Source organism: Pleurodeles waltl, chromosome 5 (assembly GCF_031143425.1).
Source record: "Pleurodeles waltl isolate 20211129_DDA chromosome 5, aPleWal1.hap1.20221129, whole genome shotgun sequence".
Classification (NCBI taxonomy): Eukaryota; Metazoa; Chordata; class Amphibia; order Caudata; family Salamandridae; genus Pleurodeles; species Pleurodeles waltl.
This window is the reverse complement of record NC_090444.1, coordinates 1,051,175,440-1,051,188,811: the sequence shown is the minus strand read 5'-3', so window position 1 is coordinate 1,051,188,811 and position 13,372 is coordinate 1,051,175,440. Positions and strand designations below refer to the sequence as shown.

Here is a 13,372-nt window from a genome sequence, read left to right as displayed (position 1 = left end):
TACAATTGATTCGTCAGTCCATTGCTCCATCTACTTTGAGGTCATATGGCAAGGCCTAGGCAGAATTTATTGAGTCTGGTGCATTGAGGAGGTATGAGGGACCTTACATGTCACGGTATAGGAGGGAGGATGGAGTCTGCTTCATTATGACACATATTGACCTAGGATTGGCGGTGGTGGCTATAACAGGGAAGATGGCAGGTATTACATTTTTCGGTAAGTACTTTTGGGATTATGATACCATGGAAGGAGAAATGTGTAGGAGAATTGTTGCTGGCTGGGCGATGGAGGATGGATCCAGGTTGGATCAATGGCATCCTATTTCCATGCAAAAGCTGAGGGATATTTTGGGGGTTTTGAATTCTGCTTTTCCTGTTGGGAGGGCTGATAGTATAGATGATTCTTCTCCTGAAAAACAACTATATCATGATTGCAGGCACACCTGCACTATGTAGACCAGGGTGGCCGAGTGGTTAAGGTGTTGGACTTAAGATCCAATGGACATGTGTCTGCGTGGGTTCGAGCCCCACTCCTGGTATATCATTTTTTCTCTCCCGTGACACTGTTCATTTCAATTTCACGCACTTTTCAGTTGCTCCTGATTAATATTAAAATAAGAGCTACATATAAAATCTTCATATCGATTAACGTGTATTTTTCTACCCCCAAAAAAGTAAACGCCTTGCATTGTACAATTCTCTTTGAAACTTAGTAACCTTTTGTTGCAGGTTGTATTACAGTATGCTTTTTCGTTTATTATAGGTGACTTATTTGTTTATGATACCTGACTTAATGCTTTCCATTTGGTGCATAATGAATTACAAAATCTCTCTACCAGGAGTGGGGCTTGAACCCACGTGGACACATGTCCATTGGATCTTAAGTCCAACGCCTTAACCACTCGGCCATCCTGGTACCTGTGCAGGAAAGGGCAACAACATGGCACTTATTATAGATATCAAGAGTGCTCACTGTGTGACATTGAGCTTTCTATATATATATATATTTTCATATCTATATATTTTATCAGGTTACGCAAAACACATTTCAGGAATACAAGGTAATGTCATGCCTCTCCTCTATAAAACGTGCATGTACTTAATAAAAAAAAAAATACAACCATACCTATCAAACATGTTTAAGATTATCAGCGTGTAGGACGAAAAAAGGTGCGCTTTTTTCACACCGTTTTTGTCACATGTCCTATTAAATATGTCTGCAAATTGATGATAATCTTAAGAAATATCACACTAACCCCTTTTCAAGACTCAAAACTACACTTCACACAATCTAAAACACTTTGGGACAGATTTACAAGGCCCTTGCGGCCCTTAGCGCTACATTTGCAGAATTTATTTTGCCACAAATGTGAAGATCATAGGCCACTACCATAGCAAAATATTTACAAGGTGGCGCAAGCTAGGTTTGCGCCAACTTGTTAACACTTTGCGCCACATCATGCATAATATATGCATGATGTGTGCAAAGGGGGCGTTCCCTTGTTAGAGAGTGGGCACGCTCGTTCCTCACCTGACAGGTTGCTTTTTGAGAAGGGTGTCTCTGGGGCTAGTGTTGTAGCCAAGAGCGAACTCTTGACTCCGCGTGGGTCGCTTCGTTTGCCGCACTGCACGGGAATGGCTGGGAGGCATAGAGTTGGCAGTAGAGGAAGCGGTGTGGTGGGGAAGGGTCAGGCATAATTTATACAAGGTGGGCGTTCGCCCATTAGGGAGCCCGAAAAAATGGCGCAAGGCAATCTAAGAGATTTCCTTGCGCCATTTGTTTTACACTTTTAACGCCTACTCAGAGGAGGCGTTAAAAGGGGGAATACCATTATTTATAATGGGCCTCTATGTACTCTGCAGGATTAGTCCCAAAATGATGGCGCTAATCTTGCAGAGTACATCAATAGCGTAAAAAATATAACGCTAATGCCCCTACCCTGTGCCATGGTGCGCCGTATTATTATATATATAGCTCACACATGGTGGCGGTACAGGGGCGTTAAGGGGTGCAAGGAACGTGGCGCTGCACCGGCAGAGCCACTTTCCTTAAATCTGCCCCTTTGTGTTTGTCTCGGAGCAACAGGTGGTTTATAATTTTGACACAAGTGAGGTCAATTTCAATAGAGTCCAGCAATTACAGGAAGATGGGCATAGCTTTGTCAGGGGTGAGCTTAAGAAAGCACACCCTGGGGTGGCTGAAGCATTTTTGGGGTGTGACAGCTCCTTTGGGCTTCGCAGCTCAGGAGGACGAGCCATGCCAAAGGACGTCATGAAAAATAAGACAACAGCGGAGACGCCGGTAAAGGTCTGGGCACCTTTAAAATGCCGGTCATAAGAGAGGGTTGCATCCAGAGCGATCAACCCGATTACAAGGGAGTGGCCTGGTGAATCATTTGATTTATGGTACAATCACGGCTTCAAGATCCCAGCTATCAGCCAAGGTGCTGTCTCGTTGGCTTCGGGGCTCATTTTGCATGATGAATTGATGGATTACGATGACGACCAGGAGACTAAGGAGGGGGAGAATTGTGAGGGTGGGGATGAGACTTCGGGGAAGGAGATGCAGCAAATAAATTAGGTGAGCTGTTCTAACAGAGGAAAGAGTTTTGGTGTGTTTCAGGATTTGCCCCCTTTGATGGTGCAGCGTAATCGGAAAGTCAAGACGAATAATCAGGTACCTGCAAGTGGTTTCATTCAAAAAAGGTGAGACACAGGCTGCTGTGACTATGGGGTGTGAAGAGTTAAGCATGAAGGTAGTGTGTTTGGTGTCTGTAACAGTGGGTAATACCCTTTTGCGTTAGCATAAGGAAGTTTTGGTAGATTGAGTGGGAAAGATGATGCAAATAATGAAGCAGTTAAAGATGCAGACAATGTCCATTTGGGGGGGCTGTGAACAAAAAAGTCGGAGTCAATGATGGTAAGTCAGAGGCAAGTGGTGAGGAGGCTTCTAACGCAGAGCCAGGTAAGGAAAAAGGAAACTCAGGTGAGGGTAGTGTAAAAAGTAAAAAGTTGCCATATATGGGGTTGTTCTTGCCTTTGGGGGCGCATCTCACCCAAGCCATGAAGGAAAACATTTGTAAAGGTGAGTTTGTTGATGTTTTTTAATTATTACATAGAGAAGTGTGGGCTAAGGAAGGGTCAAAGGAGGAGGAATGGGAATTAGCTAGGAGGCCGAAAGTTCCCACTACCCTTGAGAATTGGATGTCAGTATTCTTAATCATTGCTAGCGTTTATTGTGAGAGGCATCCGGAGCGTTGTATTTCTCTATTAAAATACATGGACGTTTTTAGGTGGGCTCAAATAGACTATGGTGGTTTTGGATGTTTTAGAAATAATGAAGAACTTAGAGCCCAGATGGCATTATTTCCAGATAAAGAATGGTGAGATATTTATAATGAGCTTTGGATGCAAGGGTTGTGTACTTCCAAGAATGCCTCAGCGTTACACACAGCTAGTGGTCTTCTGGTTCCTTACAAGCCCTGTCAGGGGTATCCCAACCAATCTAGGGTGGGTAGTTTCACGAGAGCTCAGTTCCCACAGAATGGATCTTGTTGGTCCTTCAACAGAGGGTCATGCACACGACTCCAGTGCAAGTTCATGCACAATTGCTCCAATTGCAGGGGCAAACATCCATTGGTGCAATGTTTTGGAGGGATGCAATGGGGATGGAAGGCTAATGCAGGTAGAGGTGGTGATAGGGGAAGGGGTCGGATACAGCAGATGGTGGGAAAAGGGCCCTTCTCCTAATAAATTTGATATTTTGTTTTATTGGTTGCAGTTTTATCCGAGGCGTGAGGAGGCCAAGTTACTGTACTAGAGTTTTCTTGAGGGTTTCAAGCTATGTTATCAAGGTCATAGAAGACAGAGAAAAAATTTGAAATCTGCAGTTGAGAATCCGGAAGTGGTGAGAAAGAAATTGAGGACGGAATTGGAGGCTGGCAGAATGGTGGGTCCATGGGATACCTGGCCGATTCATAACTTAACAATTTCACCACTGGGTGTTGTGCCTAAAACACAACAAGGTGAGTTTAGATTGATTCATCATCTATCGTGGGCTGCAGGGGAGTCAGTTAATGATTTAATTGCACATGAAGACTCCATAGTGCATTGCACATCAGTGGAAGAGGCAATTAAGTTGGTAAGGGCTTGTGGAAGGAAGGCACAAATGGCAAAGTTAGACATTCAATCTGTCTTTTGACTATTGCAGGTACATCCTGAGGATTTTTCATTGTTGGGTCTTTAATCTGAGGATTCTATATTTGTGGATATAATGTTGCCAATGGGCTGTTCTGTTTCTTGTTCCCTGTTTGAAACTTGTAGTTGTTTTTTGCAGTGGTTTTTCCAACAGAAGACTGGGCTCGGGCATGTCACGAACTACCTAGGTGACTCTTTTCTAATGGGCTTGCAGTGGTCCAATGAATGTAAAAAAGGGTTAATTGAATTTCAGAAGTGTATGGAGGAGATGGAAGTACCTTTGGCTCCGGATAAGACTGAAGGCCCTGCTATATTGAACTCAGAGAAATCTGAGGTACGGTTTCCGGTGGATAAGTTCAAAAGTTGATTTCTCTGTTGGAGGAGGCTGTTTCCACGGATAAGCTGGAGTTACAGCAGGTGCAAGCCTTATTGGGTTCTTTGAAGTTTGCGTGCCGTGTGGTGAGAGTTGGTAGAGCTCTTTGTAGGTGCCTTGGTTTTTCAGTCAAAGGTGCTGTTTTACCTCATCCCAGAATTCGGCTTAAAGAGGTCATCAATGCTGACTTCAGAATGTTGGTTTCTTTCCAGCAAAGTAATAATGGTGTTAACATGTTGACGGTTGAGGATGAATGGTTATGGCAAGTTCAAATTTTTTCTGATGATTCGGGAGCCCATGGTTTGGTTTTCTGAGATGGTGATTGGACTGCTGAGTCATGGCCGGATTCTTGGAGAGAGGCACACCATAGCATTTCGTTTCTGGAGTTTTTTTCCATTTGATGGTTGCTTTAGTGTTGTGTGGTAACCTTTTAGCAAACAGGCGAGTGGTTTTTAATGTGGATAGCCAAACAGTTGTTAATTTAGTCAATTCACAGAAGGCTCGAGATGAAAAAGTTTTGAAGTTGTTGCGTTTATTTTTGCTTCATTGTCTGAAATTCAATATTTTGTTTAAGGGTCAGTATGTTCCAGGTGTGAATAATGATATCACTGATGGGCTATCTCGTTCACAGTGGCAGAGATTCGGTGTACTGGTGCCGGGAGCAGATTTGCTTAAAACGGCTTTGACGGTGGACCTTTGGGAGCTGGGAATCTAAGGATGTTACAATTGATTCGTCAGTCCATTGCTCCATCTACTTTGAGGTCATATGGCAAGGCCTAGGCAGAATTTATTGAGTCTGGTGCATTGAGGAGGTATGAGGGACCTTACATGTCACGGTATAGGAGGGAGGATGGAGTCTGCTTCATTATGACACATATTGACCTAGGATTGGCCGTGGTGGCTATAACAGGGAAGATGGCAGGTATTACATTTTTCGGTAAGTACTTTTGGGATTATGATACCATGGAAGGAGAAATGTGTAGGAGAATTGTTGCTGGCTGGGCGATGGAGGATGGATCCAGGTTGGATCAATGGCATCCTATTTCCATGCAAAAGCTGAGGGATATTTTGGGGGTTTTGAATTCTGCTTTTCCTGTTGGGAGGCCTGATAGTATAGATGATTCTTCTCCTGAAAAACAACTATATCATGATTGCAGGCACACCTGCACTATGTAGACCATGGTGGCCGAGTGGTTAAGGTGTTGGACTTAAGCTCCAATGGACAAGTGTCTGCGTGGGTTCGAGCCCCACTCCTGGTATATCATTTTTTCTCTCCCGTGACACTGTTCATTTCAATTTCACGCACTTTTCAGTTGCTCCTGATTAATATTAAAATAAGAGCTACATATAAAATCTTCATATCGATTAACGTGTATTATTCAACCCCCAAAAAAGTAAACGCCTTGTATTGTACATTTCTCTTTGAAACTTAGTAACCTTTTGTTGCAGGTTGTATTACAGTATGCTTTTTCGTTTATTATAGGTGACTTATTTGTTTATGATACCTGACTTAATGCTTTCCATTTGGTGCATAATGAATTACAAAATCTCTCTACCAGGAGTGGGGCTTGAGCCCACGTGGACACATGTCCATTGGATCTTAAGTCCAACGCCTTAACCACTCGGCCATCCTGGTACCTGTGCAGGAAAGGGCAACAACATGGCACTTATTATAGATATCAAGAGTGCTCACTGTGTGACATTGAGCTTTCTATATATATATATATATATTTTCATATCTATATATTTTATCAGGTTACGCAAAACACGTTTCAGGAATACAAGGTAATGTCATGCCTCTCCTCTATAAAACGTGCATGTACTTAATAAAAAAAAAAATACAACCATACCTATCAAACATGTTTAAGATTATCAGCGTGTAGGACGAAAAAAGGTGCGCTTTTTTCACACCGTTTTTGTCACATGTCCTATTAAATATGTCTGCAAATTGACGATAATCTTAAGAAATATCACACTAACCCCTTTTCAAGACTCAAAACTACACTTCACACAATCTAAAACACTTTGGGACAGATTTACAAGGCCCTTGCGGCCCTTAGAGCTACATTTGCAGAATTTATTTTGCCACAAATGTGAAGATCATAGGCCACTACCATAGCAAAATATTTACAAGGTGGCGCAAGCTAGGTTTGCGCCAACTTGTTAACACTTTGCGCCACATCATGCATAATATATGCATGATGTGTGCAAAGGGGGCGTTCCCTTGTTAGAGAGTGGGCACGCTCGTTCCTCACCTGACAGGTTGCTTTTTGAGAAGGGTGTCTCTGGGGCTGGTGTTGTAGCCAAGAGCGAACTCTTGACTCCGCGTGGGTCGCTTCGTTTGCCGCACTGCACGGGAATGGCTGGGAGGCATAGAGTTGGCAGTAGAGGAAGCGGTGTGGTGGGGAAGGGTCAGGCATAATTTATACAAGGTGGGCGTTCGCCCATTAGGGAGCCCGAAAAAATGGCGCAAGGCAATCTAAGAGATTTCCTTGCGCCATTTGTTTTACACTTTTAACGCCTACTCAGAGGAGGCGTTAAAAGGGGGAATACCATTATTTATAATGGGCCCCTATGTACTCTGCAGGATTAGTCCCAAAATGATGGCGCTAATCTTCCAGAGTACATCAATAGCGTAAAAAATATAACGCTAATGCCCCTACCCTGTGCCATGGTGCGCCGTATTATTATATATATAGCTCACACATGGTGGCGGTACAGGGGCGTTAAGGGGTGCAAGGAACGTGGCGCTGCACCGGCAGAGCCACTTTCCTTAAATCTGCCCCTTTGTGTTTGTCTCGGAGCAACAGGTGGTTTATAATTTTGACACAAGTGAGGTCAATTTCAATAGAGTCCAGCAATTACAGGAAGATGGGCATAGCTTTGTCAGGGGTGAGCTTAAGAAAGCACACCCTGGGGTGGCTGAAGCATTTTTGGGGTGTGACAGCTCCTTTGGGCTTCGCAGCTCAGGAGGACGAGCCATGCCAAAGGACGTCATGAAAAATAAGACAACAGCGGAGACGCCGGTAAAGGTCTGGGCACCTTTAAAATGCCGGTCATAAGAGAGGGTTGCATCCAGAGCGATCAACCCGATTACAAGGGAGTGGCCTGGTGAATCATTTGATTTATGGTACAATCACGGCTTCAAGATCCCAGCTATCAGCCAAGGTGCTGTCTCGTTGGCTTCGGGGCTCATTTTGCATGATGAATTGATGGATTACGATGACGACCAGGAGACTAAGGAGGGGGAGAATTGTGAGGGTGGGGATGAGACTTCGGGGAAGGAGATGCAGCAAAGAAATTAGGTGAGCTGTTCTAACAGAGGAAAGAGTTTTGGTGTGTTTCAGGATTTGCCCCCTTTGATGGTGCAGCGTAATCGGAAAGTCAAGACGAATAATCAGGTACCTGCAAGTGGTTTCATTCAAAAAAGGTGAGACACAGGCTGCTGTGGCTATGGGGTGTGAAGAGTTAAGCATGAAGGTAGTGTGTTTGGTGTCTGTAACAGTGGGTAATACCCTTTTGCGTTAGCATAAGGAAGTTTGGGTAGATTGAGTGGGAAAGATGATGCAAATAATGAAGCAGTTAAAGATGCAGACAATGTCCATTTGGGGGGGCTGTGAACAAAAAAGTCGGAGTCAATGATGGTAAGTCAGAGGCAAGTGGTGAGGAGGCTTCTAAGGCAGAGCCAGGTAAGGAAAAAGGAAACTCAGGTGAGGGTAGTGTAAAAAGTAAAAAGTTGCCATATATGGGGTTGTTCTTGCCTTTGGGGGCGCATCTCACCCAAGCCATGAAGGAAAACATTTGTAAAGGTGAGTTTGTTGATGTTTTTTAATTATTACATAGAGAAGTGTGGGCTAAGGAAGGGTCAAAGGAGGAGGAATGGGAATTAGCTAGGAGGCCGAAAGTTCCCACTACCCTTGAGAATTGGATGTCAGTATTCTTAATCATTGCTAGCGTTTATTGTGAGAGGCATCCGGAGCGTTGTATTTCTCTATTAAAATACATGGACGTTTTTAGGTGGGCTCAAATAGACTATGGTGGTTTTGGATGTTTTAGAAATAATGAAGAACTTAGAGCCCAGATGGCATTATTTCCAGATAAAGAATGGTGAGATATTTATAATGAGCTTTGGATGCTAGGGTTGTGTACTTCCAAGAATGCCTCAGCGTTACACACAGCTAGTGGTCTTCTGGTTCCTTACAAGCCCTGTCAGGGGCATCCCAACCAATCTAGGGTGGGTAGTTTCACGAGAGCTCAGTTCCCACAGAATGGATCTTGTTGGTCCTTCAACAGAGGGTCATGCACACGACTCCAGTGCAAGTTCATGCACAATTGCTCCAATTGCAGGGGCAAACATCCATTGGTGCAATGTTTTGGAGGGAAGCAATGGGGATGGAAGGCTAATGCAGGTAGAGGTGGTGATAGGGGAAGGGGTCGGATACAGCAGATGGTGGGAAAAGGGCCCTTCTCCTAATAAATTTGATATTTTGTTTTATTGGTTGCAGTTTTATCCGAGGCGTGAGGAGGCCAAGTTACTGTACTAGAGTTTTCTTGAGGGTTTCAAGCTATGTTATCAAGGTCATAGAAGACAGAGAAAAAATTTGAAATCTGCAGTTGAGAATCCGGAAGTGGTGAGAAAGAAATTGAGGACGGAATTGGAGGCTGGCAGAATGGTGGGTCCATGGGATACCTGGCCGATTCATAACTTAACAATTTCACCACTGGGTGTTGTGCCTAAAACACAACAAGGTGAGTTTAGATTGATTCATCATCTATCGTGGGCTGCAGGGGAGTCAGTTAATGATTTAATTGCACATGAAGACTCCATAGTGCATTGCACATCAGTGGAAGAGGCAATTAAGTTGGTAAGGGCTTGTGGAAGGAAGGCACAAATGGCAAAGTTAGACATTCAATCTGTCTTTTGACTATTGCCGGTACATCCTGAGGATTTTTCATTGTTGGGTCTTTAATCTGAGGATTCTATATTTGTGGATATAATGTTGCCAATGGGCTGTTCTGTTTCTTGTTCCCTGTTTGAAACTTGTAGTTGTTTTTTGCAGTGGTTTTTCCAACAGAAGACTGGGCTCGGGCATGTCACGAACTACCTAGGTGACTCTTTTCTGATGGGCTTGCAGTGGTCCAATGAATGTAAAAAAGGGTTAATTGAATTTCAGAAGTGTATGGAGGAGATGGAAGTACCTTTGGCTCCGGATAAGACTGAAGGCCCTGCTATATTGAACTCAGAGAAATCTGAGGTACGGTTTCCGGTGGATAAGTTCAAAAGTTGATTTCTCTGTTGGAGGAGGCTGTTTCCACGGATAAGCTGGAGTTACAGCAGGTGCAAGCCTTATTGGGTTCTTTGAAGTTTGCGTGCCGTGTGGTGAGAGTTGGTAGAGCTCTTTGTAGGTGCCTTGGTTTTTCAGTCAAAGGTGCTGTTTTACCTCATCCCAGAATTCGGCTTAAAGGGGTCATCAATGCTGACTTCAGAATGTTGGTTTCTTTCCAGCAAAGTAATAATGGTGTTAACATGTTGACGGTTGAGGATGAATGGTTATGGCAAGTTCAAATTTTTTCTGATGATTCGGGAGCCCATGGTTTGGTTTTCTGAGATGGTGATTGGACTGCTGAGTCATGGCCGGATTCTTGGAGAGAGGCACACCATAGCATTTCGTTTCTGGAGTTTTTTTCCATTTGATGGTTGCTTTAGTGTTGTGTGGTAACCTTTTAGCAAACAGGCGAGTGGTTTTTAATGTGGATAGCCAAACAGTTGTTAATTTAGTCAATTCACAGAAGGCTCGAGATGAAAAAGTTTTGAAGTTGTTGCGTTTATTTTTGCTTCATTGTCTGAAATTCAATATTTTGTTTAAGGGTCAGTATGTTCCAGGTGTGAATAATGATATCACTGATGGGCTATCTCGTTCACAGTGGCAGAGATTCGGTGTTCTGGTGCCGGGAGCAGATTTGCTTAAAACGGCTTTGACGGTGGACCTTTGGGAGCTGGGAATCTAAGGATGTTACAATTGATTCGTCAGTCCATTGCTCCATCTACTTTGAGGTCATATGGCAAGGCCTAGGCAGAATTTATTGAGTCTGGTGCATTGAGGAGGTATGAGGGACCTTACATGTCACGGTATAGGAGGGAGGATGGAGTCTGCTTCATTATGACACATATTGACCTAGGATTGGCGGTGGTGGCTATAACAGGGAAGATGGCAGGTATTACATTTTTCGGTAAGTACTTTTGGGATTATGATACCATGGAAGGAGAAATGTGTAGGAGAATTGTTGCTGGCTGGGCGATGGAGGATGGATCCAGGTTGGATCAATGGCATCCTATTTCCATGCAAAAGCTGAGGGATATTTTGGGGGTTTTGAATTCTGCTTTTCCTGTTGGGAGGGCTGATAGTATAGATGATTCTTCTCCTGAAAAACAACTATATCATGATTGCAGGCACACCTGCACTATGTAGACCAGGGTGGCCGAGTGGTTAAGGTGTTGGACTTAAGATCCAATGGACATGTGTCTGCGTGGGTTCGAGCCCCACTCCTGGTATATCATTTTTTCTCTCCCGTGACACTGTTCATTTCAATTTCACGCACTTTTCAGTTGCTCCTGATTAATATTAAAATAAGAGCTACATATAAAATCTTCATATCGATTAACGTGTATTTTTCTACCCCCAAAAAAGTAAACGCCTTGCATTGTACAATTCTCTTTGAAACTTAGTAACCTTTTGTTGCAGGTTGTATTACAGTATGCTTTTTCGTTTATTATAGGTGACTTATTTGTTTATGATACCTGACTTAATGCTTTCCATTTGGTGCATAATGAATTACAAAATCTCTCTACCAGGAGTGGGGCTTGAACCCACGTGGACACATGTCCATTGGATCTTAAGTCCAACGCCTTAACCACTCGGCCATCCTGGTACCTGTGCAGGAAAGGGCAACAACATGGCACTTATTATAGATATCAAGAGTGCTCACTGTGTGACATTGAGCTTTCTATATATATATATATTTTCATATCTATATATTTTATCAGGTTACGCAAAACACATTTCAGGAATACAAGGTAATGTCATGCCTCTCCTCTATAAAACGTGCATGTACTTAATAAAAAAAAAAATACAACCATACCTATCAAACATGTTTAAGATTATCAGCGTGTAGGACGAAAAAAGGTGCGCTTTTTTCACACCGTTTTTGTCACATGTCCTATTAAATATGTCTGCAAATTGATGATAATCTTAAGAAATATCACACTAACCCCTTTTCAAGACTCAAAACTACACTTCACACAATCTAAAACACTTTGGGACAGATTTACAAGGCCCTTGCGGCCCTTAGCGCTACATTTGCAGAATTTATTTTGCCACAAATGTGAAGATCATAGGCCACTACCATAGCAAAATATTTACAAGGTGGCGCAAGCTAGGTTTGCGCCAACTTGTTAACACTTTGCGCCACATCATGCATAATATATGCATGATGTGTGCAAAGGGGGCGTTCCCTTGTTAGAGAGTGGGCACGCTCGTTCCTCACCTGACAGGTTGCTTTTTGAGAAGGGTGTCTCTGGGGCTAGTGTTGTAGCCAAGAGCGAACTCTTGACTCCGCGTGGGTCGCTTCGTTTGCCGCACTGCACGGGAATGGCTGGGAGGCATAGAGTTGGCAGTAGAGGAAGCGGTGTGGTGGGGAAGGGTCAGGCATAATTTATACAAGGTGGGCGTTCGCCCATTAGGGAGCCCGAAAAAATGGCGCAAGGCAATCTAAGAGATTTCCTTGCGCCATTTGTTTTACACTTTTAACGCCTACTCAGAGGAGGCGTTAAAAGGGGGAATACCATTATTTATAATGGGCCTCTATGTACTCTGCAGGATTAGTCCCAAAATGATGGCGCTAATCTTGCAGAGTACATCAATAGCGTAAAAAATATAACGCTAATGCCCCTACCCTGTGCCATGGTGCGCCGTATTATTATATATATAGCTCACACATGGTGGCGGTACAGGGGCGTTAAGGGGTGCAAGGAACGTGGCGCTGCACCGGCAGAGCCACTTTCCTTAAATCTGCCCCTTTGTGTTTGTCTCGGAGCAACAGGTGGTTTATAATTTTGACACAAGTGAGGTCAATTTCAATAGAGTCCAGCAATTACAGGAAGATGGGCATAGCTTTGTCAGGGGTGAGCTTAAGAAAGCACACCCTGGGGTGGCTGAAGCATTTTTGGGGTGTGACAGCTCCTTTGGGCTTCGCAGCTCAGGAGGACGAGCCATGCCAAAGGACGTCATGAAAAATAAGACAACAGCGGAGACGCCGGTAAAGGTCTGGGCACCTTTAAAATGCCGGTCATAAGAGAGGGTTGCATCCAGAGCGATCAACCCGATTACAAGGGAGTGGCCTGGTGAATCATTTGATTTATGGTACAATCACGGCTTCAAGATCCCAGCTATCAGCCAAGGTGCTGTCTCGTTGGCTTCGGGGCTCATTTTGCATGATGAATTGATGGATTACGATGACGACCAGGAGACTAAGGAGGGGGAGAATTGTGAGGGTGGGGATGAGACTTCGGGGAAGGAGATGCAGCAAATAAATTAGGTGAGCTGTTCTAACAGAGGAAAGAGTTTTGGTGTGTTTCAGGATTTGCCCCCTTTGATGGTGCAGCGTAATCGGAAAGTCAAGACGAATAATCAGGTACCTGCAAGTGGTTTCATTCAAAAAAGGTGAGACACAGGCTGCTGTGACTATGGGGTGTGAAGAGTTAAGCATGAAGGTAGTGTGTTTGGTGTCTGTAACAGTGGGTAAT

At 43.8% G+C, this 13,372-nt stretch overlaps 6 non-coding genes across 6 annotated transcripts; 3 read left to right on the top strand and 3 right to left on the bottom strand.

The window, feature by feature from the left end:
- The first annotated feature begins 455 nt into the window (after positions 1-455).
- TRNAL-UAA (transfer RNA leucine (anticodon UAA)) lies at positions 456-538 on the top strand. Its single transcript has one exon. It is a non-coding gene; the product is annotated as a tRNA-Leu (tRNA).
- Positions 539-832: 294 nt separating this feature from the next.
- TRNAL-UAA (transfer RNA leucine (anticodon UAA)) lies at positions 833-915 on the bottom strand. The gene has a single exon. It is a non-coding gene; the product is annotated as a tRNA-Leu (tRNA).
- Positions 916-5,745: 4,830 nt separating this feature from the next.
- TRNAL-UAA (transfer RNA leucine (anticodon UAA)) lies at positions 5,746-5,828 on the top strand. The gene has a single exon. It is a non-coding gene; the product is annotated as a tRNA-Leu (tRNA).
- A 294-nt stretch (positions 5,829-6,122) lies between these two features.
- On the bottom strand, positions 6,123-6,205 carry TRNAL-UAA (transfer RNA leucine (anticodon UAA)). The gene has a single exon. It is a non-coding gene; the product is annotated as a tRNA-Leu (tRNA).
- Positions 6,206-11,039: 4,834 nt separating this feature from the next.
- TRNAL-UAA (transfer RNA leucine (anticodon UAA)) lies at positions 11,040-11,122 on the top strand. The gene has a single exon. It is a non-coding gene; the product is annotated as a tRNA-Leu (tRNA).
- Positions 11,123-11,416: 294 nt separating this feature from the next.
- Positions 11,417-11,499, bottom strand: TRNAL-UAA (transfer RNA leucine (anticodon UAA)). Its single transcript has one exon. It is a non-coding gene; the product is annotated as a tRNA-Leu (tRNA).
- Between the last annotated feature and the right edge of the window lie 1,873 nt (positions 11,500-13,372).